The following is a 26,150-nucleotide window of genomic DNA, read 5'->3' on the forward strand; positions in this document are numbered from 1 at the left end:
TCTCTGTTTCCTGGCAAAATTGTAAAGTCAGCTAGTTAGAAAAATAAATAAATAGTTTAGAGAGAGGAAGAAGAGGCTTATCTTTTAGCACTGATTTTCTCTACCGTTTGCCTTGGTTCCTACACTAAACTGGAAAACTAGCAGCATCAAAATAAAAATATGCATTTCTATAAAATATCATTTAATCATTTGTACCAACACAGATCATGAATAAACTTAAATTTTCTACTCATGCTGCATTTGCTGGCTATCGGATGGGTTCTTGCCTTTTCATTTTACATTCACATCCACTTCTTTATCAATGCCTTTACGACTGACTAAGTTTTTGGTTTTATCTATTTTATTCAAACTGAATTGACAGTATTAAAAAACTGTTTGTAGGGATGACCGTTAGTTTTGAAATACTTTTCACTTAAGTTCCCCATCCCAATTCCACTTTGACCTGTGTCAAAGGAGGTCTGTAGCCTCCTATACCATTTCAAAGAGGCACTATACACGTTGAGGAATATTGCAGAAATATATTCTGGTTTAAGATGGTTCAGCTGATACCCTGCAACTATTTATTGGTGGCAAAAAGCAAAACAAAGAAAACTAATAGATATCTTATTAATAACGATCAATGTTAACAATGCTGAGCAATGGTGGAGGCAAGAAATGGTCAAGGGAAGTGGAGGCAAGCAGTAGCAGAAGCGGAGGTGCAGGAAAGGCCTGGTTCAGGCAAGCAAAGGCAGGGATGAGGTTGAATTAAAGACAAGACAGGGTCATGGCATCCTCGAGAGCGAAGAAAGTCCCGATGTTTGATCGATTTAAGCACCGGGCTGAATTGAAAAGGTCAGGTATGGGCCAAATCGTGGTGGCAGGGTTCAGACTCCAGAGTGGTCTGAAAGCAAGGAACGACCCAATGTTTGGATGATTTAAGCACAGGGCCAAATTTTAAAAGGTCAGTGTGTCATGAGTGGAGATGAGGCAAGGGCCAGTTTCATGCAATGTTTACTCAGCTCCATGCTGAACTGAGGTTGTGGCCTACTCTGGGTGCAGTGATTCCTAGCTTCCTGTCTTTGCTCTCACAACGTTTAATCAGCTTTGCGATGAACTAGGACTGTTTCAGCTGCACTGATGCTTGGCTTCATGTCTTTCATAAGCCTCAGTTCTAAAGCTACTTGCTTACTTTTATTGTTAACATGGTTTGTTTTATTCCCTCTTTCTCTCTGCACATTGGGCATTCGACAGTCTTTTTTTTAAATGAGTTCTTTTGAGAGATTTGTTCGTTTTGTGGCTCCCTGTAAAAGACAAATCTCAAGGCTGTATAATGTATACATACTTTGATAAAAAATATACTTTGAATTTTTGAACGTTGAACTCATCTTCTGTATGAGCATGTAGCCTTCTGGAATAACTTGATATCTCTTTCTGTATCACTTGTTTGTCTGTGAAGTAATTTTATTCCCTCTTTTATTCCTCTGAGAGTAGAGGACCACGTCCAGATTCACCTGCTAAACATGTCTTCTTGTTCTGCATTTTGCAATACCTACATTCTTTTTTGTCTATATTCACACACTCTAACAGCTCCCATTCACTCATTAACTAGATAACCTTGTTTACAGATTATCCCCAATGATCACCTCCATTTTATCCTGTCAGAGATCCTTCCTTCCTCATCCTTCGTCCAGCCTAACTAGCTTCTTTTGTCATCTTTCCAGTTCTCACAAGTAGTCTGTGACCTGAAATGTCAACTCTGTTTCTCAGACGTGGCCTGACCTGCTGAGTATTTCAAGCATTTTAATCAAAGTAGAACCTTTAAATACAAAATTCTATGCCACGAATAAAATGGGCTAAAATGCATTGCATGTACATACCTACAGAATAGTTATACGAAGCACAACATCTTTGACCTGCACTTGAACAGACAATTACTTAGTTTGGCATGAAGTATTGCACATCTAACAATGCAATGCTCCTGTAAGCGGTACAGAAGTAATTGTGTTCTAGTCCAGGAATGAAACTTGAACCCAAATACTCTGACATCTATATTTTCCAAGTTTTTCAAGTTAGGGTCATTTCTAATAAGTGGGAAACGCTTTGGTTTTAAAAAAAATTTGTAGCTAAAATTCTGGGACTAAGCTGAGATAAACGGGGCCAGTACATTAGGAACAAAAGAACAAAATGCTTCACCGTGGGCAAAAGACTCAAAATGTTTAGAAACTCATTTATTTAGTACAGATACTCACTTATATTTGACAATGTTTTGGATTTCCAAAGTAGTTAGACTGAATGGACACAATAATGATTCATGCAAATCAACTTCAGTTCCACTATTTATTAGTATATAGCAAGCAAGAAATTTGATATAGTCTGAAATTGTCTGCTTTATACAGGGGAAAATAATGGAAAGTACATAAGTCAATCTACTCCTCACATTTATTTAAATTAAATTGAATGTGATAATGAGTTATAAGGATCAGTAACTGCACTACTGAAACAGCCATTGACTGAGCATCTCAGAAGATAAATGCTGGAAAAAGCATCAGTTGTTACATTTTTGTACCAAATATGTTTCATTTGGTACAGTTGAGGAAGTGCAATCACAACAGTGTAACAGCAATGAGAATGGTAGAGTCAATGAATGTTGCTGAAGTTACAATAGGGAATAAGATGCAGTACAGGAGTTGAATGTGTTTGATAATGTTGGGAAAAGCAACTCTGCTCCCCTTGTATGTGCATTTTAACTTGTCTACTTTTGTTATGCCAGCCTACAGTTGTTCCAAACAAAACTCCAATTATTTGTTACATTTTGTTTAACTCCTCGCCACATCTTGTTTTTGGCTGCTAGAGGACAAAGCAATATTCCATGAGTGCAACTTTTCCTGGATTGGATCCTTTACTTCATGACCAATGGACCACAATCAGTAGGGATAGGCAGAAACATTTCCAGCACAATTATGCTCACTAAGGCCTGACAAAAATGCATCCTTATTCCCCTACTCTACTCCCTATACTCTTATGACTACATGGCCAGATTCTGCTCTAACTCCATCTCTAAGTTTGCAGATGACACCATCATATGATGCTATATCTGTGTGAATTTAATATTTCAGTAAAATTTGAGTAATATTGTAAATATATTCTTTGTTTGCTCACACAGCTGCAGAGCATTCAGAATGCTGCTGCTAGAGTCCTCACAATCACGAAGAAAGTAGAACATATTACTCCCATTCTTAGATTGCTACACTGGTTTCCTGTCTTTCAGAGGATTGACTTTAAAATATTACTACTGGTTTGTAAAGCACCGAATGGTCTCAGGTCAAAATACATCTCTGATCTCTTGCTGCATTGTGAACCTTCCCAAGCTCTCAGGTCATCTGGGGCAGGTCTTCTTACCATCCCCGAGTCAAAACTAAACATGGTGAAGCAGCTTTTAGTTATAATGCTCCACATATATGGAATAACATTCCATAGGATGTGAAGTCTGCCCCCACTTTTAAACTCCTTTAAAGGCTTAAAATTTTTCTTTTCATTGTAGCTTTTAATTAGAATCTCCTACACTGTGACTTTTATTTATCACATCCATTCCTGTGTGATTTTATTTTCTTACATATTGTCTGAAATTTGATGTTTGATTTTTATATCTTGTTCTATGAAAACCATTTGGAACTGCCTTGTGTTTGAAGAGTGCTATACAAATAATCTTGTTTACTTGCTTAAATAATTCATTATGGGTTATATGTAAAGGTAGGTAAATGGCATACATCATCACACCACCACATCATATGCATGAAACTAACTAAAAATGAAACTAACGTGCGCAAGTTATCCCAGCTCTGTGTTTTTCTTTTGATTAGTTTAATGTTTTGGAGTTACAAAGCATTACAGTAACTTAAATAACAATGAGTCGAAGTACAGGAAGGAGATAGATAGCTTATGGACATGGGGTCATGGCAATAACCTTTCCCTCAATGTCAGCAAAGCAAAAGTAGTAATCATTGATTTAAGGAAGGGTAATCATTGATTTAACGGTGCTGATGTCAAGAGGGTTGAGAGCTTCAAAATTCCGAGCACCAAACATCACCAATAGCCTATCCTGGTCCAACCATGTTGACACATTGGCCAAGAAAAGTCACCAATGCATCTACATCATCAGGAGGAGAAGAAAATTCAGCAATTGACCCTAACCAATTTTTAATTGAAGCACCACAGAAAGAAACCTATCCAGGTGCATCACAGTTTGATATGACAGCTGCTCTGTTCACTGCTCCATGCACTTGTTTTGCAGTCACAGGCAAAGTTCAGCTTATCACAAAAACCAGCCTACCACCTCTGGACACTGTCTCTACCTCACTGCCTCAATTAAGCAGCCAGTGCAATCAAAACACTCTACACACCTCAGTCATTCTCTATTTTTCCCCCTCCCATTGGGCAGAAGATACAAAACCTGAAAACAAGTACCACGAGGCTGCTTCTATCCCTCTCTTATGAGGCTATTATTGGAATGGTGGGGTGAAGATATGTCTCTGCCAAAAAAGGTGTAAGACGCTCCTTCCCTCCACTAGCTTGCAGCTCATCCTTGGGTAAGGTGTTGCATCACCTTAGCACCTCCCTCCCCAATAACATTCACATGATAGGGAGGATAAGCAGGTGATGGTTGGTCGTATGAACAGTAGGTGCATATCACATGTCCTGGTTATGCAACCACTGATGTCAGGCAGACAATCACTGAAGAGTATTGGTAACTTTTGTGGTTTGCCAAGAACAATCAAAGACTATGATCGTCCAGGTCATATGACACAGCACAAAATGATAATGAGGCCATTGATATGAGTGTTATGTTTCAATGCATGGAATATAAGAAATAAGGTGGATGATCTTGTTGTACTTTTACAGATTGTCATGTATGATATTGTGGCCATCACTGAATCATGGCTGAAGAATGGTTGTAGTTGGGAGCTGTATGTCCAAGGCTACACATTGTATCAGAGGGATAGGTTAGTAAGTATGGCTCTGCTGGTAAAGAATGGGCATCAAATCATTAGAAAGGTGTGATATAGGATCGGAAGACATTGAATCCTTGTGGGTTGAGTAAAGAAACTGCAAGGGTTAAAGGACTCTGATGGTAGTTATATATAGGCCTCCAAATAGTAGCTGGGATGTGGACTACAGATTACAACGGGAAATAGAAAAGGCATATCAAAAGGGCAATGTTATAAAAGTCATGAAAGATTTTAACATGCAAGTAGGCTGGGAAAAATCAGGTAATGGGTCACAAGAGAGTGAATTTGTTGAGTGCCTGTGAGATGGCTTTTTAGAGCAGTCTGTCATTGAGCCTTACTAGGGTGATCAGTCACACTGGATTGGGTATTATGTAATGAACTGGAGGTGATTATGGAGCTTGAGGTAATGGAACTGTTAGAAGGCAGTGATCACAATATGATTGAGTTCAAATTGAAATCTGATGAGGAGAAAGTAAAGTCTGACATTGGAGTATTTCAGTTGAGTAAAGGAAATGACAGTGGTATGAAAGAGGAGTTGGCCTAAGTAAATTGGAAGAAGATGCCGGTAGGTATGACAACAGAGCAGTAATGGCTTGAGTTTCTGGGAAAACTGAGGGAGGTGCAGGACAGATGTATTCCAAAAATAAAACAATATTTAAATGGCAAAATAGTACAAGCATGGCTCACAAGGTACAGTACGTTAACACTAAGGTGAAAGCAAAAGAGAGGGCATACAACAAAGCAAATATTAGCAGCAAGATAGAAGATTGGGAAGCTTTTAAAAACCTGCAGGGAGCAACTAAAAGAATCATTAGGAGGAAAAAGATGAACTATGAAAACAAGCTAGCAAACAATATCAAGGTGGATAGAAAAGGCTTTTTCAAGTATATAAAAAGTAAAAGATGAAAGTGGATATAGGACCACTAGAAAATAATAATAACAGGGAACAAGGAGATGGCAGATCAACTAAGTGAGTATCTTACATCAGCCTTCACCGTGGAAGACACCAGCAGTGTGTCAGATGTTGAAGGGTGAGGGAAGACAAGTGAGTGCAGTTACTATTACAAGGGAAAGCTGAAAGATCTAAGGGTGCACCTGGACCTTATGAACTGCACCCTGGGGTGCTGAAAGAGGTAGCGGTAGAGATTGTGGAGGCATTAGTAATGACCTTTCAAAACTCATTGGACTCTGGCATGGTTCTGGAGGACTGGAAAATTGCAAATGTCACTCCACTCTTTAAAAAAGGAGGAAGACAGCAGAAAGGAAATTATAGGTCAGTTAGCCTGATTTCAGTGGTTGGGAAGATGTTAGAGTCAGTTGTTAAGGATGAGGTTATGGAACACTTGGTGACACAGAACAAGATAGGACAAAGTTAGCATGGTTTCTTTATGGGAAATTCTTGCCTGATGAAGCTGTTGGAATTCTTTGAGAAGATTACAAGTAAGACAGATAAAGGAAATGCGGTAGATGTTGTATATTTGGATTTTCAGAATGCCTTTGACAAGGTGCCACTTGTGAGGCTGCTTACCAAGTTAGGAGCCCATGGTATTACAGGAAAGTCACTAGCATGGTTAGAGCATTGACTGATTGGTAGGAGGCAGTGAATGGGAATAGAAGGATCCTTTTCTGGTTGTCTGCCAGAGACTAGTGGCGTTCCACAGCGGTCAGTGTTGGGACCGCTTCTTTTTATGCTGTACATCAATGACTTAGATGATGGAATAGATGGCTTTGTTGTCAAGTTTACGGATGACATGAAGATTGGTGGAGGGGCAGGTAGAGTTGAGGAAACAGGTAGGCTGCAGAAGGACTTAGTCAGATTAAGAGAATAAGCAAGAGACTGGCAAATTAAATACAATGTGGGAAAATGCTTGGTCATATACTTTGGTAGTAGAAATAAATGTGCCGACTATTTTCTAAATGGGGAAAAGATACATAAATCGGAGATGTAATGGGACTTGGAGGTCCTTGGGCAGAACTCGTAGGTTGAGTCAATGTTGAGGGATGTAATACAAGAGCAGGGATGTGATGCTAAGGCACTGGTGAGGCCTCACCTTGAGTACTATGAACAGTTTTGGGCTCCTCATCTGCTGGCTTTGGAGAGGGTTCAGAGGATGTTCACAAGGATGATTCTGACAATGAAAGGGTTATCATATGAAGAATGTTTGATGTCTCTGGGCCTGTACTTGCTGGAATTTAGAAGGATGAGGGGTGATCTCATTGAAACCTTTCAAATGTTGAAAGGCCTAGACAGAGTAGATGTGGAAAGGATGTTTCCCATGGTGGAGAATTCTAGGACAAGAGGGCACAGCCTCAGGATAGAGGGGCATCCGTTTAAAACAGAGATGTGGAGAAATTTCTTTAGCCAGATGGTGGTGAATATGAGGAATATGTTACCACAGGCAGCAGTGGAGGCCAGGTAGTTGGGTGTATTTAAGGCAGAGCTTGATAGGTTCTTGATTAGCCCTAGCATCAAAGGTTACAGGGAGAAGGCTGCGGAGTGGGGCTGAGAAGAGGGGAAAAGGGATCAGCCATGATTGAATGGCAGAGCAGAATCAATGGACCAAATGGCTTACCTCTGCTCCTATGTCTTATGGTCTAATGGAATAGTTCCTTTATGATAAGATGGATTTTTAACTTCATTCTACCTCACATTGACCTTGTAACTTATTGTCTACCTGTAGTGCATCTTCTGTGTAACATTTTATTCTGCACTCTGTTATTGTTTTACCTTATACTACCTTAATGCACTGTTGGAATGAATTAATCTACATGAACAGTATGCAAAAGATTTTGACTGTACATGTGACAATAATAAACCAATTTATAAAGTTAAACTATATTGTTTTTTCATGAAGATCCTTCATCCATTCATTCTTGAATATTTTCAAATATTCAACACCATTTAAATTTTAGATATCTCTTTACATACTTTTAATAAATTTAAATTCTACTTCCTTTTCCATATGTAGAAGATTCTTTCTTTATTCAATTTATAATTTCTCACTGCCTTATTAGAGAGCTTGTATTTTTTATATATTTGTCTTTCACAATAATATTAGATAAGACATTGATAGAGATATTTACTAAACTGTTATTGAAATAGATTTGTTACTAAGTACTGTTAACAACTAAATGGATTTGTTAATGACAATGAGAGGTAACTTGATACAGGTGTACAGGATGATAAGGAGCATCAGATGATGGAGTGTACAACCAGACTTTTATCCAGGATGGAAATGGCTAATACGAGGGGGAATGATTGGAAGAAAGTATAGGGGAGGGAAATGTCAGAGGTACACAAAGAGTAGTGGATGCATGGAACACACTGCCAGGGGTGGTGCTTGAGACATATATATTAGGGAAATTTAGGAAACTCTTAGGTAGGCACATGGATGATAGAAAAATGAAGGGCTATGTAGGAGGGAATGGATAGGTAATCTTAGAGCAGATTAAAAGGTTGGCATGATATCAAGGGCTGAAAGGCCTGTACTGTGCAGTTAAGTTCTATGTTTGATATTGCGCTAATTACATTGTGACAGCTGCAAAGAGTTGACATTTTCTAAATTAGCGTGAAATTAATGTACTTTAAAGATTTTATTTTTAAATGTGCATTCTACGTCAAAGAGCTGTTGACAGCAATCTCTAAGGAATTTAAAATTTGGTTAACTTCTTTTTCTTTTCTTTTTCAATCTTTTTATTAATTTCATAGAATGAAAACATAACATAACAATATTACAAATAGTAGGAGATACATTGTTACAGTTAAAATAAATAATTATAAGACCAAATAGTATAAATTGACAAAACTCCCAATCGTGTAGAATAGGAATGAATAATGCAAAGCAAAAAAAACTGAAAAAAAGCATGAAAAAGAAAAAAAAAGAAAAAAACCCTATCCCAAAAAAAACTAAACTAAACAGAATTAGTCAACTAAACTAAAGACTTGGGCAGTACTAACAACTTAAAAATGGGAAAGAAAAAAACCTTAGTGTGGACGACTCCACTCCTCTCAACCAGCAGTACAGAGAGATAAAACAAGTTCGGAAATGGCCAACTTACATCAAATGAAAATGCTGAATAAATGGCCTCCAAGTTTTTTCAAATTTATTGGAAAGGTCATAAACAGCACTTCTAATTTTTTCCAAATTCAAACACACCATAGCTTGTGAAAACCAATGGAGTACAGTAGGAGGGTTAATCTCTTTCCAATTCAGCAAAATAGATCTTCTAGCCATTAGAGTAAGAAATGCAATCATCCTAGGTGCTGAAGAGGTTAGATAACTTGAATCTATCATTGGTAATCCAAAGATAGCAGTAATTGGGTGAGGTAATAAGTCTATATTCAAAACCATCGAAATAATGAGAAAAATATCTTTCCAATATTTTTTCAACAAAGGACATGACCAAAACATGTGAGTTAAAGAAGCTATCTCGCAATGACATCTATCACGTATTGGGTTAATGTAAGAGTAGTAACGAAAATTTGGTTAACTTTATTACCTTGCTACGTTTCTACTAACCAACACATCTCCAACATAGTTGTTCGCAATTTTTTGGTTAAGGTCAAGTGTAATATCCCAGTGCATGACCCAGGTCATGCTTTCTTCTTGCTGCTGCCATCAGGAAGGTGGTACAGGAGCCTCAGGACTCACACCATCAGGTTTAGGAACAGTTATTACCCCTCAGCCATCAGGCTCTTGAACTAGAGGGAATAACTTCACTCAACTTCACTTACCCCATCACTGACTATTCCCACAACTTATGATTTTGCTTTTATGGACTCTTTATTGCATGCTCTTATATTTATTGCTTACTTATTTTTTTCTTTTGTATTTGCACAGTGTTATTTTTGCACACTGGTTGTCTGCCCTATTGGGTGTGGTCTTTCATTGATTCCATTATGGCTATTGGGTTTACTTAGTATACCTGCAAGAAAACAAACTTCAGAGTTGTACATTGTGATATATACTTTGATAATGAATTTACTTTGAACTTAATGTCTATTCTTAATTTAGCTCTGGAACACTGAAATCAGAAGACCACAGAGAAAGCATCTGCTATTGGAAGTCAGGAACAGCACTACAGTACTGCAAAAAAAAAACAAAAGCAAATGACATTTGAGGATCTCTCAGTCCTATTGCGCTCTGGCAAAGAGATATAGACCTAAGATATTAATAGGTTTTCTTTCACTGAGTACAAAGACCATATCAAGAAAAGTGAATTATAGAAAATAACTATTTTTGTCTTTGACCTTGGCATATCTTAAGAAAAATCAAGGCTAACTTTACAGGAATATTATTACATATCAAGCACCTCTTATGGTGGTTTTATGGGTCTTCAATCAAGTCACATTTCAATGATTAGTACTATTGCATCCTACGTATTCTACTGTGAGCTGGCAGTTTCACCATCACCTTTGGAGGCACTGTGCAGTCTGGTTGTGGTAAACACGTTGCTCAAAAGTCTCAACTCCAGTTAATCACTGGAATGATCTAGTTCTGAAGAAAAGTGATTGGTTATATTTCAGCAGAAAGCACTATACTGACAACATTCAGAACATTCTAGATGGTTATCAGTGCTACAACTTAACCAAGAGTGACCTACACTCCAAATCTAATCCATTAAGCAAAAAGTCACCTTCATTATACTGCAAGTAGCACAATCTATCAATGCAACTAAATGAACCCAAACAGTTTTTCCCATTCCAGAAAAGGTTTCCTGTTTATACTCCAAGCACTGGAAATTCAATTTAACATTTCCAGCTGTAATTCATTCTTGTATCAATAATCAAATATCCACGAGTTGTGCATAGGACGACACATCACACAGGAAATCAGTTCATATTGTTCTAAGAAACAGTTGCTGTCGCTCACTTGCAGACTACTGATGCTTTCATAGCCTTGCTGCTTCTGCAGCAATACCATTAAGGCAGTGGTCCCCAACCTTTATTGCACCGTGGACTGGTTTAATATTGACAATATTCTTGATGGGGGCGGGGGATGTTAATCACGACCGGAATATAGATGATAAGTCAACTATAAGTCACTTATAAGTGGCTAATACACTCAATTTCGTTTCTAAAAGGGTTTATCTAACGAATTTAATATTAAACACACAGCGCATATTTTCCTCGCATGAATATAGTGATAAGTCAATTATAAATCATTTATAAGTCAATAGCATCATAACATTTTAAGTAACGTTTGGATATTAAACACACAGCACATATTTTCTTTGTATGAACATATAAAATCATTGCAACACACCAATATCGCTGAATCAGTGGGAGCCCTGGGCTTGTTTTCGGGCAACAAGACGGTCCCATCAAGGGGTGATGGGAGACAGCGATACTTAAGGGGGGTTCCTTATGTCCAGTCTATTCCGCAATTTAGTTTTCGTTGCATTCATTGCAGAAGACCCCGCTTCGCAGAGTTACGTTGGAAATGAAAGCAGCGTTTTCCGTGCTTTCGTGGCTATCTCAGGATATTTAGCCTTGACTTTGATCCAGAATGCTGGCAGAGATGTTATGTCAAACATACTTTTCAGCCCACCATCATTTGCAAGCTCGAGGAGTTGATCTTCTCCCTGCGCTGACATAGCTGATGCGTGGGTAATGACTTCGCGTGTGTTCAAGTTCAACAGTGGGCGTGACAGGGAATGAGGAAAGGTGCAGCTGACTCATATCGCCAAATCATATCGTTTCCTCACGGCCCAGTAGCACATTCTTTGTGGCCTGGTACCGGTCCGTGGCCTGGTGGTTGGGGACCACTGCATTAAGGTAATCTTCTGAAGCAGGAAACTATTTAGAACTCGATAATTTCTTTAAATTATAATTTTTGTTCAGGCTCCACACATTTCCCTCCAGTGTGTCAGAACCTACACTTTAACAACCTCCCATTTTTATCACCATGGTCACAATAGCGAGACAGTCCTCTCACCATTGGACCCAAATCTTTAACCACACCTAACCTTGGCAAAAATATGGCTCCTCACTACTGATCCTGTCCTCCAATTTGGACCCGCCTCAGTCCTGGACTTGCATGATTTTCCTTTAGCGTATCACAGCACAAAGAGTGCACCATGAGTTTTCAGGGGTGCCAGTGAATTTCTTGTTAGCATCATTCAGTGCAACAACTTTCATTCAAAATATTAGCATATTAAAGTAATGTAGGGCTCTCAGACTATGATCATATATTGATTTAATAAAACGGTTTCTTCTTGGAATCTTCTCACATATTTTATATAAAAGTATGAAAATCTTAAAGTACGGGTCTTAATAAAACTGTGGTAAGATAAGATCTGAAGGACATTAAGCAATCATCTTGATGCATATTCATGATCAGCTTCAAGTATGTTGCCCAGAAATGAACTGATGTAAAATATTTTTCACTTATGACCTAACAAATATTGTTTTGATAGTGAATTGACAGCAAATCCAGGAGTAAAATGGATAAAAAGAAAACCATGCCTTGATTACCGCCAGGTTTGAATATCACCTAGCTGTTTTCCTCTGTTCTATTCTCTAGGTAAGCTCTAGGTCATCCAAAACTCCACTTTCTGTGTTGAAACATACTCTATGTCTTTGTCACTTATTACCCTTGAGCTCACAGATTTATATTGACTCGCTATCAAACAATGGCCAATTTTAAAATGTTCATTCTCACATCTTTGCTTTAAATCCCTTCTGGAAGTCCATATTTCTGCCACACTAGCCATTATTCATCTCCGCATGCAATTGCTCCACTATTAGATGGCATATTTTTAGGTGACATGAGTTTGCATTCCAGAATTTCCTTCTTAAACACTTTGCCTTGCTACCTCACTTTTCTCTTTTAGGACTCTTAATAAAACTTCACACACGAAATGCTGGAGGAACTCAGCAGGTCAAGCAGCATCCACAGAAATGAATGAACAGCTGATATATCAGGCTGAGACCCTTCTTCAGGTCTGGAAAGAAAGGGGGAAGATGCAAGAATAAAAAAGGGGGTGGAGCAGAAGGAGGATAGCTCAAAGGTGATAGCTGAAGCCAGATGGTTAGAAAAACTAAAAAGCCTGGAGAGGAAGAACCCTGATGTGAGAGGAAAGTGGACCATCGGGAAAAGGGAAGGGCGGGGGGCCCCAGGGGGAGCTGATAGGCAGGTCAGAAGAGGTAAGAGTCCAGAGTGAGGAATAGAAGAGGGAAGGAGAGGGATTTTTTTAAACCAGAGGTGAAATCAATATTCATACCATCAGGTTGGAGGCTACCCACACAGAACATAAGATGTTGCTTCTCCACCCTGAGGATGGCCTCACCTGGCATAACAGACAGCCATGGGCCGACAGGTCAGAATAGGAATGGGAATTGGAATGTTTCACCATCACTAGACGATCCAAGTAGATTCACAGGTGAAGTATTGCCTCACCTGGAAGGACTGTTTGGGGCCATGAACGGAGGTGAGGGAGGAGGTGAATCCCTTTGGCCGCTTGCAGGGGTAAGTGCCGGGAGGGGGATTAGTGGGGAGGGATCATCGGACAAGGGAATCATGAAAGCAGCGATCCCTGCAGAAAGTGAAGGGGAAAGGGAGGTAAAGATAAGTTTGGAGGTAGGATCCCTTTGCAGATGGCGGAATTTGCGTAGGGTGATCTGTTGGATGCAGAGGTTCATGTGGTGGTAGGCAAGACAAGAAGAAATCTACCACTGTTAAGGTGGTGAGAAGAAGGGTGAGTGCGGATGTTCAGGAAATGGAGGAGATGTGGGTGAGGGCAGCATCAATGGTGGAAGAAGGGAAACCCCATTCTTTGAAGAAGGGACATCTTTGATGTTCTGGAAAGGAAAACTGCATCTTGGGAACAGATGCAGCAGAGACAAAGGAACTGAGAAAAGCAATCCAGGAGACAGGCTGGAAAGAGATATAGTCAAGATGACCATGAGAATCAGTACGTTTATTCAAGATGTCAATCAACAGTTTGTCTCCAGAGATGGAGGCAGGGAGATCAAGAAAGAGGAGGAAGGTATCAGACATGGACCAAGTTAATTCAAAGGCAGGGTGGATGTTAGGGACAAAGTTGATGAAATTGACAAGCACAGCGTGGCTGTATGAAGCTGCACCAGTGCAGTTACCAATGTAGCAGAGAAAGAGTTGGGGAGCATTAAGGGAGAAGGCTTGGAACATGGGTTATTCAACATTGCCATTGAAGATGCAGTCATAGCTGGGGCTCATGCTAGTGCCGATGGCTATCCCTAGAGTCCGGAGAGAGTGTATGAGCTGAAGGAAAAATTGTTGCGGATTATTAAAACTTCCTCTTTGATCAAACTTCTGGTTGCCTGAACTAATTTCTTTTTTCTCCAGCACAGCATCAATTTTGGTTCTTGTCTGCAGTTGCTCTTGTGGAACATCTTAAGATGCTTCTTTCTGTGTTACGGGTCTGAACAAGTAGAGGTTATTGTTGAAATGTATTTTGCTATAATGTGGTGAAGTTATCATTGAACAGTAGTGCAAACAATGATAGAAAATCCCAATTTATAAAAACTATATTAACTTTGATTGCTTTCATGTACAATTATTGCACATTTTGTACTATTGTACCTGATCAGTTTCTAGTCTGTACAAATCAATGTATAAAATCTTTATTAGTATTTTGAATTACCCATTATTTTGGTCTAAAACACCTTTTGTTTTTTATTAGTCACTAACTAATTTATTTTGGAAAATGTACTTCTTTGTGAATGAGCTTTCTTTAGTATATACAGTGGACCATTGGTAAATCAGGGCAGCCACTTATTTAGGTCTTCTGTTTATATATAGTTTTCATTAAATTATATTGTATTTTTTCCTGAAAGTGCCTGAGAGGAAATGCAAGGTAGTATATGTTAATGCGTACAATGTATTCCAGTTAATTGGGCCATTAATTAATCGAGGCCACCACACTTTGGGGAAAAATCTTCAAGAACAAAAACTAATCGAGAAAATAACAGGATTCCCTTCATTTATTTGGGACACTATACCACTTAATTGGGACAGCAGACCAATACCAAACAGTTTCTAACTCGTGTCAGATGCATGCACTTTCATGGCCATTAGACGCTACACTGTGCTTAGAGTGAACAGTTTTTAAATAGCATCAGTTGCATGTGTTTGCATTCAAAAAGCAGTGATTTTTGTCACTGATAGCTGGCAAGAAATAAGCAGCAAGACAATTCAGAACCATTCTGCTCACTGTGGTTTCAAGCATTCAAACTTGGAGATGCTCGAAATATCCATGAGTGAAAATGGAACTATAAAAAATTTGAAGGTGTTGACAATCATCTTGAATGTTGCAATGAAAATAAAGATTTGGAGGATGTAATCATTGAAAGGATTGTATGAAGATAGTCTAATATAAATCTGTGCTAATTTTGTTAATTTACAGTTCTTCAAAAGAACATGGCAGTATACACAGGATTAATTCCTCTGTTGATAACTATTAGGAACTAATAGTTTTATAATACTGTAGTAGTATTGATAGTGTTCTAATTTGTTCTGTTTTTTATTTAAATACATAATTGGTTACTCAATTAAAAGGTAGTTTGAATATTAACAACTTTTTAACAATTTTCAAGAAACCAGCTAATTAGAGCAGTGGCTTAATTGGACCAAAACATACTTGTCCTGATGGGTCCTAATTAACCAGAAGAGACCGCATTTTAAAAATATATACTAAGCAGGAACCTCCTGAGAAGCAAGATCAGTTCCAGGTACAGGATCCTTGAGCCCATTCATTTGAATGATGATGTTGTTGCAAGGGAAAAAATGTTACATTTTAACATAATTTGTTTACTGTAATAAATTTAAGTATTTTGCGGTTTGTGTTTTACAACTATTTGGATAAAATTAACACTAAAATAAATTAGTCAGTTTGATAGATGGAAAGCAGGAAGGAAAACATTGCCAACTGAGAGTTTTCTCAGACATTTTAGCTGAATCTTGATCGACTAGATTAACTTGCATATAGCCCTAGCATTACAAAGGCCTCACTGAACAAAACAATGGCATTCACAGTCAGCACTGCATCCTTATTAATACAGATGAATAGTATGAAATAGTTGTGAGCAGAAAGTTGCACTCAAATGTGGGATAATAGTAGCTCAGTAGATATTTTGCTTCAAACATCAGTGTATCAATGTATAAATAGCAGAACTATTTATTCTTGGATGCTTTTTCACTTCATAAGAATTGCAAATCAGTTTCAATGGTTTGTATACTATATATTACATGATAGCACAGGAATAGGAGATTTACATTTTTTGGATAAATTCATGAAATAACAAAATTTATTAATTGAATATCCAAGTTTTAAACATTATTGTTGATTTTTCTGCATCTTGTGTTTTCGTAGTTTTAGTTCTGAACATCAATTTTGCTAGATGACATGCAAGAAAGTTACAATGTGAGTTGTGAAAAACAAGGCCCAATGATAATGATTGACCTTACTGAAGCCAAATAAAATATCAAATATAAATTCCAAAACTGAAACAGTATAAAATCCGATTGTAATATGAAATGTAAACAAAAGATAAAAATGAATACAAACTGGTGAATGCTTAAATCACCAGAGTAGTAATCTGAGACCCTGACTAATAATCCAGGAAATTGAGTTCATATCTCACTATGCATACATTCTATTCATGACCATGAAACATGATGCTGTAAAATCTGACTCTTTGGATGAGAGAGTTGCCATCCTTGCTCATGTGGTTGATTCAGAAAAGGCCTAGAAAGACTAATAACTACATCATATTTTTTGTTGAAACTGTTATAGAAGTACACAAGAAAATGAGAATACAAATAGGCGATCAGGCTCTTTAAAATTGCTGACCGTTTAATCTGATCACAGCTGATCAATACTGGCTCCAATTTTTCTTCTGTTCCATTTCCCAATACCCCTCTATTCCTCAATTTGTCAAATATTTATTCACTTTGATCTGAAATACTTCTGATAATCCAGCTTCCACCATATACAGGGGCAAAGAATCCCAGAAATTCATCACCATCTCGAGAAGAAACTTAAACCATAAGACACAAGAGATAGGAGCAGAATTAGGACATTCAGCCCATGTCTGCTCTGCCATTTCATCATGGCTGATCCATTTTCCCTCTCAAACCTCATCCTCCTGCCTGCTCCTTGTAACCTTTCACACCCTGAAAATTCAAGAACCTATCAACCTCTGCCTTAAGAAAACCCAATGACATTACCTCCACAGCCACCTGTGGCAATGAATTCCACAGATTCATCAAACTCTAGCTAAAGAAATCCCTCTTCATTCTAAATGTATGTCCTTCTATTCTGTTATTCTGAAGGTGTGCCCTCTGGTCTCAGACTCCCCCACTTTAGGAAACATTCTGTCCACACCCACTGTCTAAGCCTTTCAACATTCGATAGGTTTCAATGAGATCCCTCCTCATTCTTCTAAGTGCCAGCAAATACAGGCCCAAAACCATCAAATGATACAATAGCCCTTACATTCCCATAATAATCCTTGTGAAACTTCTCTGAACCCTCTCCAGTGTCAGTAGATCCTTTTTTAGATAAGGGGCCCAAACCTAGTCACAATACTCCAAGTGAGGCTTCACCGATGCCTTACAAAGCATCAGCATTACATCCAAACGTTTATATTCTAGTCCTCTCGAAATAAACGTTAACATTGCATTTGCCTTCCCCACCACCAACTCGACCTGTAAGTTAGTCTTTAAGGAATCCTGCTTGAGGACTCCCAAGTCTCATTGCACCTTGGATTTTTAAAATGTTCTGCCTGTTTATAAGATAGTCTAAGCTGTTGTTCCTTCTACCAAAGAGCATGACCATTCACTTCCCAACACTGGATTCCATTTGCCACTTCTTTGCCCATTCTCCTAATCTGTCTAATGTCTTTCTACAGCCTCCTTGCTTCTTTAACACTACTTGCCCCTCCACCTATGGCCATATTGTCTAAAATCTTGGCCACAAATCCACCAGTGATCCAAATCATTGACATACAACATAAAAAGACGAGGTCCCAACACTGACCTCTACAGAACACTACTAGTCATTGGCAGCCAACCAAAAAGGCTCCCTTTATTCTCACTCTTTGCCTCATGCATATCAGCCAATAATCTATTCATTCTGGTATCTTTACTGTAATACCAAGGGCTCTTACCTTCTTCAGTAGCCTCATGTGCAACACCTTTTCAAAGGTCTTCTGAAAATCCAAAGACACAACATCCACTGATTCTCCTTTGTCTACCCTGCTTCTTATTTCATTAAAGAATGCCAACAGATTTGTCAGGCAAGATTTTCCCTTAAGGAACCCATACTGACTTTGGCCTATTTTGTCATGTGCCTCCAAGTACAGAGACCTTATCCTTCACAATCAACTTCAACATCTTTCCAACCACAAGAGGTCCTTTCTTCTGCCTTCCTTCCTTCTTGAAAAGTGGAGGGACATTTGCAATTTTCCAGTCCTCCAGAACCATGCCAGACTCTAGTGTTTCTTGAAAGATCATTATCAATGTCTCCACAATCTCCCCAGCTATCTCTTTCAGAATGCAGTGTTGTAGTCCATCTTGTCCAGGTGACTTTTTTCACCTTCAGACCTAGTAATAGCAATTACTGTACACTTACTTTTGCCCCATGACACTCTCAAACTTCTGGTGTTCTGCTATGCTAGTGGAATCAAAATACTTATTTAGTTCATCCAGCATTTCCTTGTCCTCCATTAAAACCTCTCCTGCATCATTTTCCAGCAGTACAATATCTACTCTTACCTCTCTTTTACTCTTTATACAGTACTGTGCAAAGGTCTTCGGCACATATATAGAACTAGGGTGCCGAAGACTTTTCCACAGTCCTGTATTTATCAATGTAGAGCAGAAAGCTAGTTTGTAAATCTGGTGGGAGCAAAGAATGTTGGGTAAAAGTGAGGGTAGAGTGCCATGGCAGGGGTGTAGAACAGGGTCAGGGGATGGCACAGTTGCAGACACACCCAGCCCTGAGACACTAGGCAAGGTCAATTGATTCCAAACAATTGGTTTATTGATTATTACAGAATTTCTCTCTGGTGCTTCCTGTTCCCTCCCCTCTCCCTTTCCCCTTCTCCCAGCCATGATTCCCCACTCTCTGCCCCCTTCCCACAGTCAATCCACAATAGAAACCTATATCAGAATCAGGTTTATTATCACTCTCATATATCATGAAATTTGTTTTCCTTTGAAGTAGCAGTGCAGTGCAGTGCAATACACGAAATTATTAAAGTACTGTTCAAAAGTCTTGGGCAATATATATAGTGCATATAAAAAGTATTCACCACCCCCCTTTGGAACATAAGAACATAAGAAATAGGAGGAGGAATAGGCCATCCGGGCCATCGAGCCTGCCCCACCATTCAATAAGATCATGGCTGATCTGTCCGTAAACTCAGCTCCATCTACCTGCCTTTTCCCCATAACCCTTAATTCCCTTACTATGTAAAAATCTATATAACTGTTTCTTAAATATATATAGTGAAGAAGCCTCAAATGCTTCCCTGGGCAGAAAATTCCACAGATTCACCACTCTCTGGGAAAAACAGTTTCTCCTCATCTCCGTCCTAAATCTTCTCCCCTGAATCTTGAGGCAATGTCCCCTAGTTCTAGTCTCACCTACCAATGGAAACAACTTTCCTACTTCTATCTTATCTATCCCTTACAAAATGTTGTATGTTTCTATAACATCCCCTCTCATTCTTCTGAATTCCAAAGAGTATCGTCCCAAGTGACTCAATCTCTCCTCAAAGGTTAACCCCTTCCTCTCTGGAATCAACCTGGTGAACCTCTTCTGCACTGCCTCCAAAGCCAGCATATCCTTCTTCAAGTATAGACACTAGAACTGCACACAGTACTCCAGGTGTAGCCTCACCAGTATCCTGTATAGTTGCAGCATGACCTCCCTGCTCTTGAATTCAATCCCTCTAGCAATGAAGGCCGACATTCTGTTTGCCTTCTTCATAACCTGTTGTACCTGCAAGCCAACTTTTAGCCAACTTTTGGAATTCATGAGCAAGTACAGTACTCCCAAGTCCTTCTGCCCAACAGCATGCTGCAATCTTTCACCATTTAAATAATAATCTGCTCTTCTATTATTCCTTCCAAAGTGGATGATCTCACATTTACCAATGTTGTATTCCATATGCCGGACCTTGGCCCTCTCACTTAACCTATCTATAACCCTCTGCAGACTCTCCACATCTTCTGTACAATTTGCTTTTCCACTCAGTTTAGTGTCATCAGCAAATTTTGCTAAGCCACACTCAGTCCCCTCTTCCAAATCGACAATGTAAACGGTAAACAGCTGCGGGCCCAGCACTGACCCCTGCAGCACCCCACTCACCACTGACTGCCAACCAGAGAAACACCCATTTATACCAACTCTCTGTCTTCTATTGGTTAACCAATCCACTATCTATGCCAATACACTTCCTCCAACTCCATGCATCCGTATCTTATTTATAAGTCCCTTGTGCAGCACCTTATCGAACGCCTTCTGGAAATCCAAGTATATGACATCCACCTGTTCCCCTCTATCCACTGCACTCATTATGTCCTCAAAGAACTCCAGTAAGTTTGTCAAACAGGACCTGCCCTTTATGAACCCATGCTGCGTCGGTCTAATGGAACCACTCTTTTCTAAATGTTTCGCTATTTCTTCCTTAATGACAGCTTCAAGCATTTTCCCAACTACAGATGTTAAGCTAACTGGCCTATAGTTGCCCGTCTTTTGCCTACATCTTTTTTTAAAAAGTGGCGTGATAGTTGCTGTCTTCCAATCCACCGGGACCTGCCCAGAGTCTAGAGAGTTTTGGTAAATGATTACCAATGCATCTACTATAACCTCCACCAATTCCCTCAGCACCCTGGGATGCATCCCATGAGGACCAGTTTTCATACTTTATTGTTTTACAACATTGAATCACGGTGGATTTAATTTGGGTTTTTTTGACACAGATCAACATAAAAGACTCAATTGTGACAAAGTGAAAATGAAAACATATTTCTACAAATTGGTCTAAATTTATTACAATTATTAAACACGGAACAATTGATTGTATAATTACTCACCCCTTCAAGTCAGTATTTAGTAGATGTACCTTTGGCAGCAGTTACAGCCTTGAGTCTGGATAGAGCTCTATCAGCTTTACACATCTAGACACTGCAATTTATCCCCATTCTCCTTCACAAAACTGCTCGAGCTCTGTCAGTTTGCATGGAGATCATGACTGAACAACCCTTTTCAAGTCATGCCACAAATTCGTAATTGAATTGAGGTCTAGATCTGACTTGGCCACTCCAGGACATTAACTTTATTGTTTTTAAGCCATTCCTCTGTAGCTTTGGCTTTATGCTTGGGGTCATTGTCTTGCTGGAAAACTAATCTTCTCCCAAGCTGCAATTCTCTTGCAGACTGCATCAGGTTTTCCTCCAGGATTTCTGTGTATTTTGCTGCATTCATTTTACCCTCTACCTTCGCAAACTGTGCTTCACAAGAGGGACAGTGTGTTTTTGATGACATGTGGTGTTTGACTTACACTAAACACAACGTTTAGTCTGCTGGCCAAAAAACTCAATTTTGCTTTCCTTCTTCCAGCTGACTTCAGAGTCTCCCATGTCTTCTGGCAAATTCTAGCTGAGATTTCATGTGAGCTTTTTTCAACAGTGGCTTTCTCTTTGCCATTCTCCCATAAAGCACCCAGGCAACAGCTGTTGTAGGTGCATTCTCTCCCAAATCAGCCACTAAAGCTTGTAACCCATCCAGAGATGCCATCGATCTCTTGGTGGCCTCCCTCACTAGTCCTTTATTGTACCGTCACTCAGTTTTTGAGGGTGGCCTGTTCTAGGCAGATTTACAGCTGTGCCATATTCTTTCCATTTTTTGGTGATAGAATTAACTATACTCCAAGGGATATTCAGTGACTTGGAAATTTTCTTGTATCCATCTCCTGACTTGTGCTTTGGAATAACCTTTTTGCGGAATTACTTGGAGTGTTCTTTTTTCTTCGTGCTGTAGTTTTTACCAGGATACTGACTCAACAGCAGTTGGACCTTCCAGATACTGTACAGGTGTATTTTTACTACAATCAATTGAAACACCTTGACTGCACACAGGTCTCAAAAAATAGATCTCTTTTTAACTAATTATGTGACTTCTAAAACCAATTGGCTGCACCAGTGATGATTTGGTGTGTCATAATAAAGGGGAGTGAATACTTATGCAATCAATTATTGTGTGTTTTATATGTGTAATTAATTTAGATCACTGTAGAGATCTGTTTTCACTTTGACATAAAAGAGTCTTTTTCTGTTGATCAGTGTCAAAAAAGCCAAATTAAATCCACTGTGATTCAATATTGTAAAACAATAAAACATGAAAACTTCCAAGGAGGGGGTGAATACTTTGTATAGGCACTGCATATCTACTGAGAAAAGTGTATATAGCCTTGAGTCTGGATAGGTCATTGCTTATTGTGGAGAAATGGATCAGAAACAGGCTTAAGATCGACTCAACATCTTTTTATCATATCCTTCCTGCCCTGTCAGAAAACTGTATGTATTCTGTCAGCAGTGAGTAGATCTTGCCCTCATCAATCGTTAGGATGGAATCAAATCAGCTCCTCTTTTTTACTTAATTGTAACCAAAGATTATAAAAACAGCAAGTGATAATAGTCCTGATGTCACACAGTGGTTCATTTGTCATAAAGGCCTAGATTAGAAACCTTGATATGACATTTAGTTCAACATAAAACTATTTTGAGCTTCTTGTGAGTATTCATTGGCACGTATAAATTCTCTATCTTAAAGTTGTCATGTACAATATAGAGACAAGTTTTTCCAGCTTCTGTTTGAATATATTTTTTAAGTTGTATACAAAGAGAATAGCAATGTTTTCTCTGGCAACTATCAGTGTTGAGACCAGCAAAAGCTACAATGATTGTTTCTTCGTATCCCCTCATTTTTATCTAGTTTTCGGTTAAAATAAATAAAGCAGTCCATTTAAGAACAACCATATGGGGCAGCACAGTAGCATAATGGTTAGCACAATGCTTTACAGTACCAGTGATCCAGATTCATTTCCTGCCACTGTCCTTAAGGAGTTTGTACGTTCCCCCCATGAACACATAGGCTTCGTCCCACAGTTCAAAGACATACCAGTTGATAGGTTAATTAGTCATTGTAAATTGTCACATGATTAGGCTAGTATTAAATCAGGGGATTACTGGGTGATGCAGTTCGAAGGGCCAGAAGGACCTATTTCACACTGTATCTCAATAAAGTAAAAATAAAAATATAAAATACTTGACCTGGCAACAGCAATCATCTTAATTTTTCACATAACCTATAGATTTATGAGGAATAATAAACACAAAATAATCTGCAGATGCTGTGATCAAAGCAACACTTACAGTACACTGGATGATCAAAGCAACACTTATAGTAAGCTGGATGATCAAAGCAACACTATGAACATAGAATTCTCCAACTTCCAGTAATTCCCTCCCCCTCCATTCCTCTATCCCTATTTCACTCTGCCCCCTCCCCCAGCTGCCTATCACCTCCCTCATGGTTCCGCCTCCTTCTTCTACTACCCATTGTTTTCCTTCCTATGATGTCAATGCTTCCACTCCCCCAGCCCTTTGTCTTTCAAATTACTGGTCTTTCAACTGAACCTACAAGCATTCTTCAAATCCTTCCACCTCCTTCATTCTTCAGTCCTGACGAAGGGTTCCGGCCCGAAACGTTGACTCATTGTTTCCACTGATGCTGCCCGACCTGCTCAGTTCATCCAGCGTACTGTAAAATATATGAGGAACACATTAGCCTACTTTGAATATTAAAATATTTAAATGTGTTCAGCTACAACTACTGCGGACCACCAATTGCTCATCCACAATCCCATTTAGAATCATCCTCTGTGGCCATTCCCCAAACTAACCGTCAGCCAAATGTACGATGGCTCTGGACCTGTATTTGAAATCCACAACAGATTGTAAGACTTAGATAGAGTGCACATAGAGAGGATGTTTCCAAAAATGGGGGAGTCTGGGGCCAGAGGGAACAGCCTCAGAATAAAAGAACATCCCTTTAGAACACAGATGAGGAGGAAATTTCTTCAACCAGAGAACACTGAATCTGAGAAAGTCATTGTGACAAATGTTACGGAGGCCAAGTCATTGGGTATATTTAGTGCAAAAGTTGATAGGTTCTAGATTAGAAAGGATGTCAAAGGTTATGGGGAGAAGGCAAGAGAATGGGTTTGAGAGAGATAATAAATCAGCTATGATCAAATGGTGGAGTAGATTTGATGGGCCAAAAGGGCTAATTCTGCTCCTATGTCTTATACTCTTATGGTCTTGTGGTCAAATGTAACCTAATAATTCACATCTCTCTTACAATTTTGCACTTTGTTTCACTTTGTGAGGAAAAATCAGAGTAGGACTTACACGGTGAGCAGTGGGGCACTGAGGATTGCAGAAGAAAAGAGGGATCTGGCAATACAGATCCATAATTCCTTGAAAGTAGCATCATAGATAAATAGGGCCATAAAGAAAGCTCTGGCACATTGACCTTCATAAATCAAAGTATTGAATAAGGAGTTGGGATGTCATGTTGAACTTGTACATTTGTGAGGCCTAATTTGAAGTATTCTGTGCAGTTTTCCATACAGGAAAGGTAACAATAAAATTGAAAGAGTGCAGAGAAAATTTACAAGGATATCTCCAAGACTTTAAGTTCTGAGTTATAGGGAAAGTTTGACTAGGTTAGGATGCTATTCCCTAGAGCATTGAAGAATGAAGGGAGATTTGATAGAGGTATACAGAATTAAGAGGGATATAGATAGGATAAATGCAAGCAGGCTTTTTCCACTGAGGTTCGGTGAGACTAGAACCATAGGTCATGGGTTAAGGATGAAAGGTGAAGTGTTTATGGGGAGCTTCATCAGTCAGTGGGTGGTGACAGTGTGGAAGGAAATGCCTGTGGGACTGGTGGATAAGGGTTTGATTTCAACACTTACAAGAAATTGGGATAGGTACAAGAATGGGAGGTATACGGAGGGCTATAGTCTGGATACAGGTCAATGGGACGGCAGATTAATAGTATGGACTAGATGGATGAAATAACCTGTTTCCGTACTGTAGTGTTCTATAAATTCTATGGCTCCATAACTACATGGACCATGATTTTTGGCAGCTGTAACTTGCTCACTGCATTCAAATGAAATATGAATTTGGCAGCATATGTTTCAGGTGAAGGATGCTGTCAAATTTGTACCTGCTTCAGACAAAATTGAATTTTCCGATTTATGAACTATGAGGTATAGTTCAGTACAATACAAGAAACTTTGCTGTATCCTACCATACCAAGTGATGAAACTGTGTTGAATTGCATCTAGAACTTGAAGGATCATACCAGAACAGGGGTTCTCAGCCTTTTTTATGCAATGAACCACTACCATCAACCAAGTGGTCCATGGACTTCAGGTTGAGAACCCCTGCTCCAGAATATAGCAATCTTTAAAATATGTGTAAATTTAAATGTTATTATTTTTAAATATATCTGTTTTAAGATTGTTATAAGGTCTGCTGACCCAAGTATCCTTCTATTTTAAGAGTAACTGACCATAACTATATATTTACTGTATTATGACATGGTATCAACTTTTCAATTGAATCCCTGAAAATGTTTTAGTAAATGAATCTCAGGGTTGTATATGGTGACATACAGTATGTACTTTGATAATAAATTTACTTTGAATTTTAATATATTTTTCCCAGAAAACTGTTTAGAAATATCCTTGAGAGGAATTCATAAATATTTTATTTCAAGACTTATTTTTGCTATCACTTTGCAGATACATGTAACATATATTTGGTAGTAAATGTATCCACTACACAAGGAAATCTGCAGATGCTGGAATTTCAAGCAACACACATAAAAATTGCTGGTGAACACAGCAGGCCAGGCAGCATCTATAGGAAGAGGTACAGTCAACGTTTCGGGCCGAGACCCTTCGTCAGGACTAACTGAAAGAAGAGATAGTAAGAGATTATACACTAGGTTGTTTTCTCTGCATGCCCAGTTAAAAGAGAGAAATCAAATCTATTGCTAATCTGCTACTGAACTATTGACGACAGTTGGAGT

At 38.8% G+C, this 26,150-nt stretch overlaps 1 long non-coding RNA gene across 1 annotated transcript in view; it reads right to left on the reverse strand.

Moving 5' to 3' along the window:
- The window catches only part of LOC140203341 (uncharacterized), a 170,283-nt gene that overhangs the window by 136,128 nt on the left and 8,005 nt on the right, over positions 1-26,150 (reverse strand). Inside the window, exon 2 of the long non-coding RNA XR_011887345.1 lies at positions 23,682-23,801. This is a non-coding gene — a long non-coding RNA (uncharacterized lncRNA). The remainder of the gene's footprint in view (positions 1-23,681; positions 23,802-26,150) is intronic.

Source organism: Mobula birostris, chromosome 9, assembly GCF_030028105.1.
Source record: "Mobula birostris isolate sMobBir1 chromosome 9, sMobBir1.hap1, whole genome shotgun sequence".
NCBI lineage: Eukaryota > Metazoa > Chordata > Chondrichthyes > Myliobatiformes > Myliobatidae > Mobula > Mobula birostris.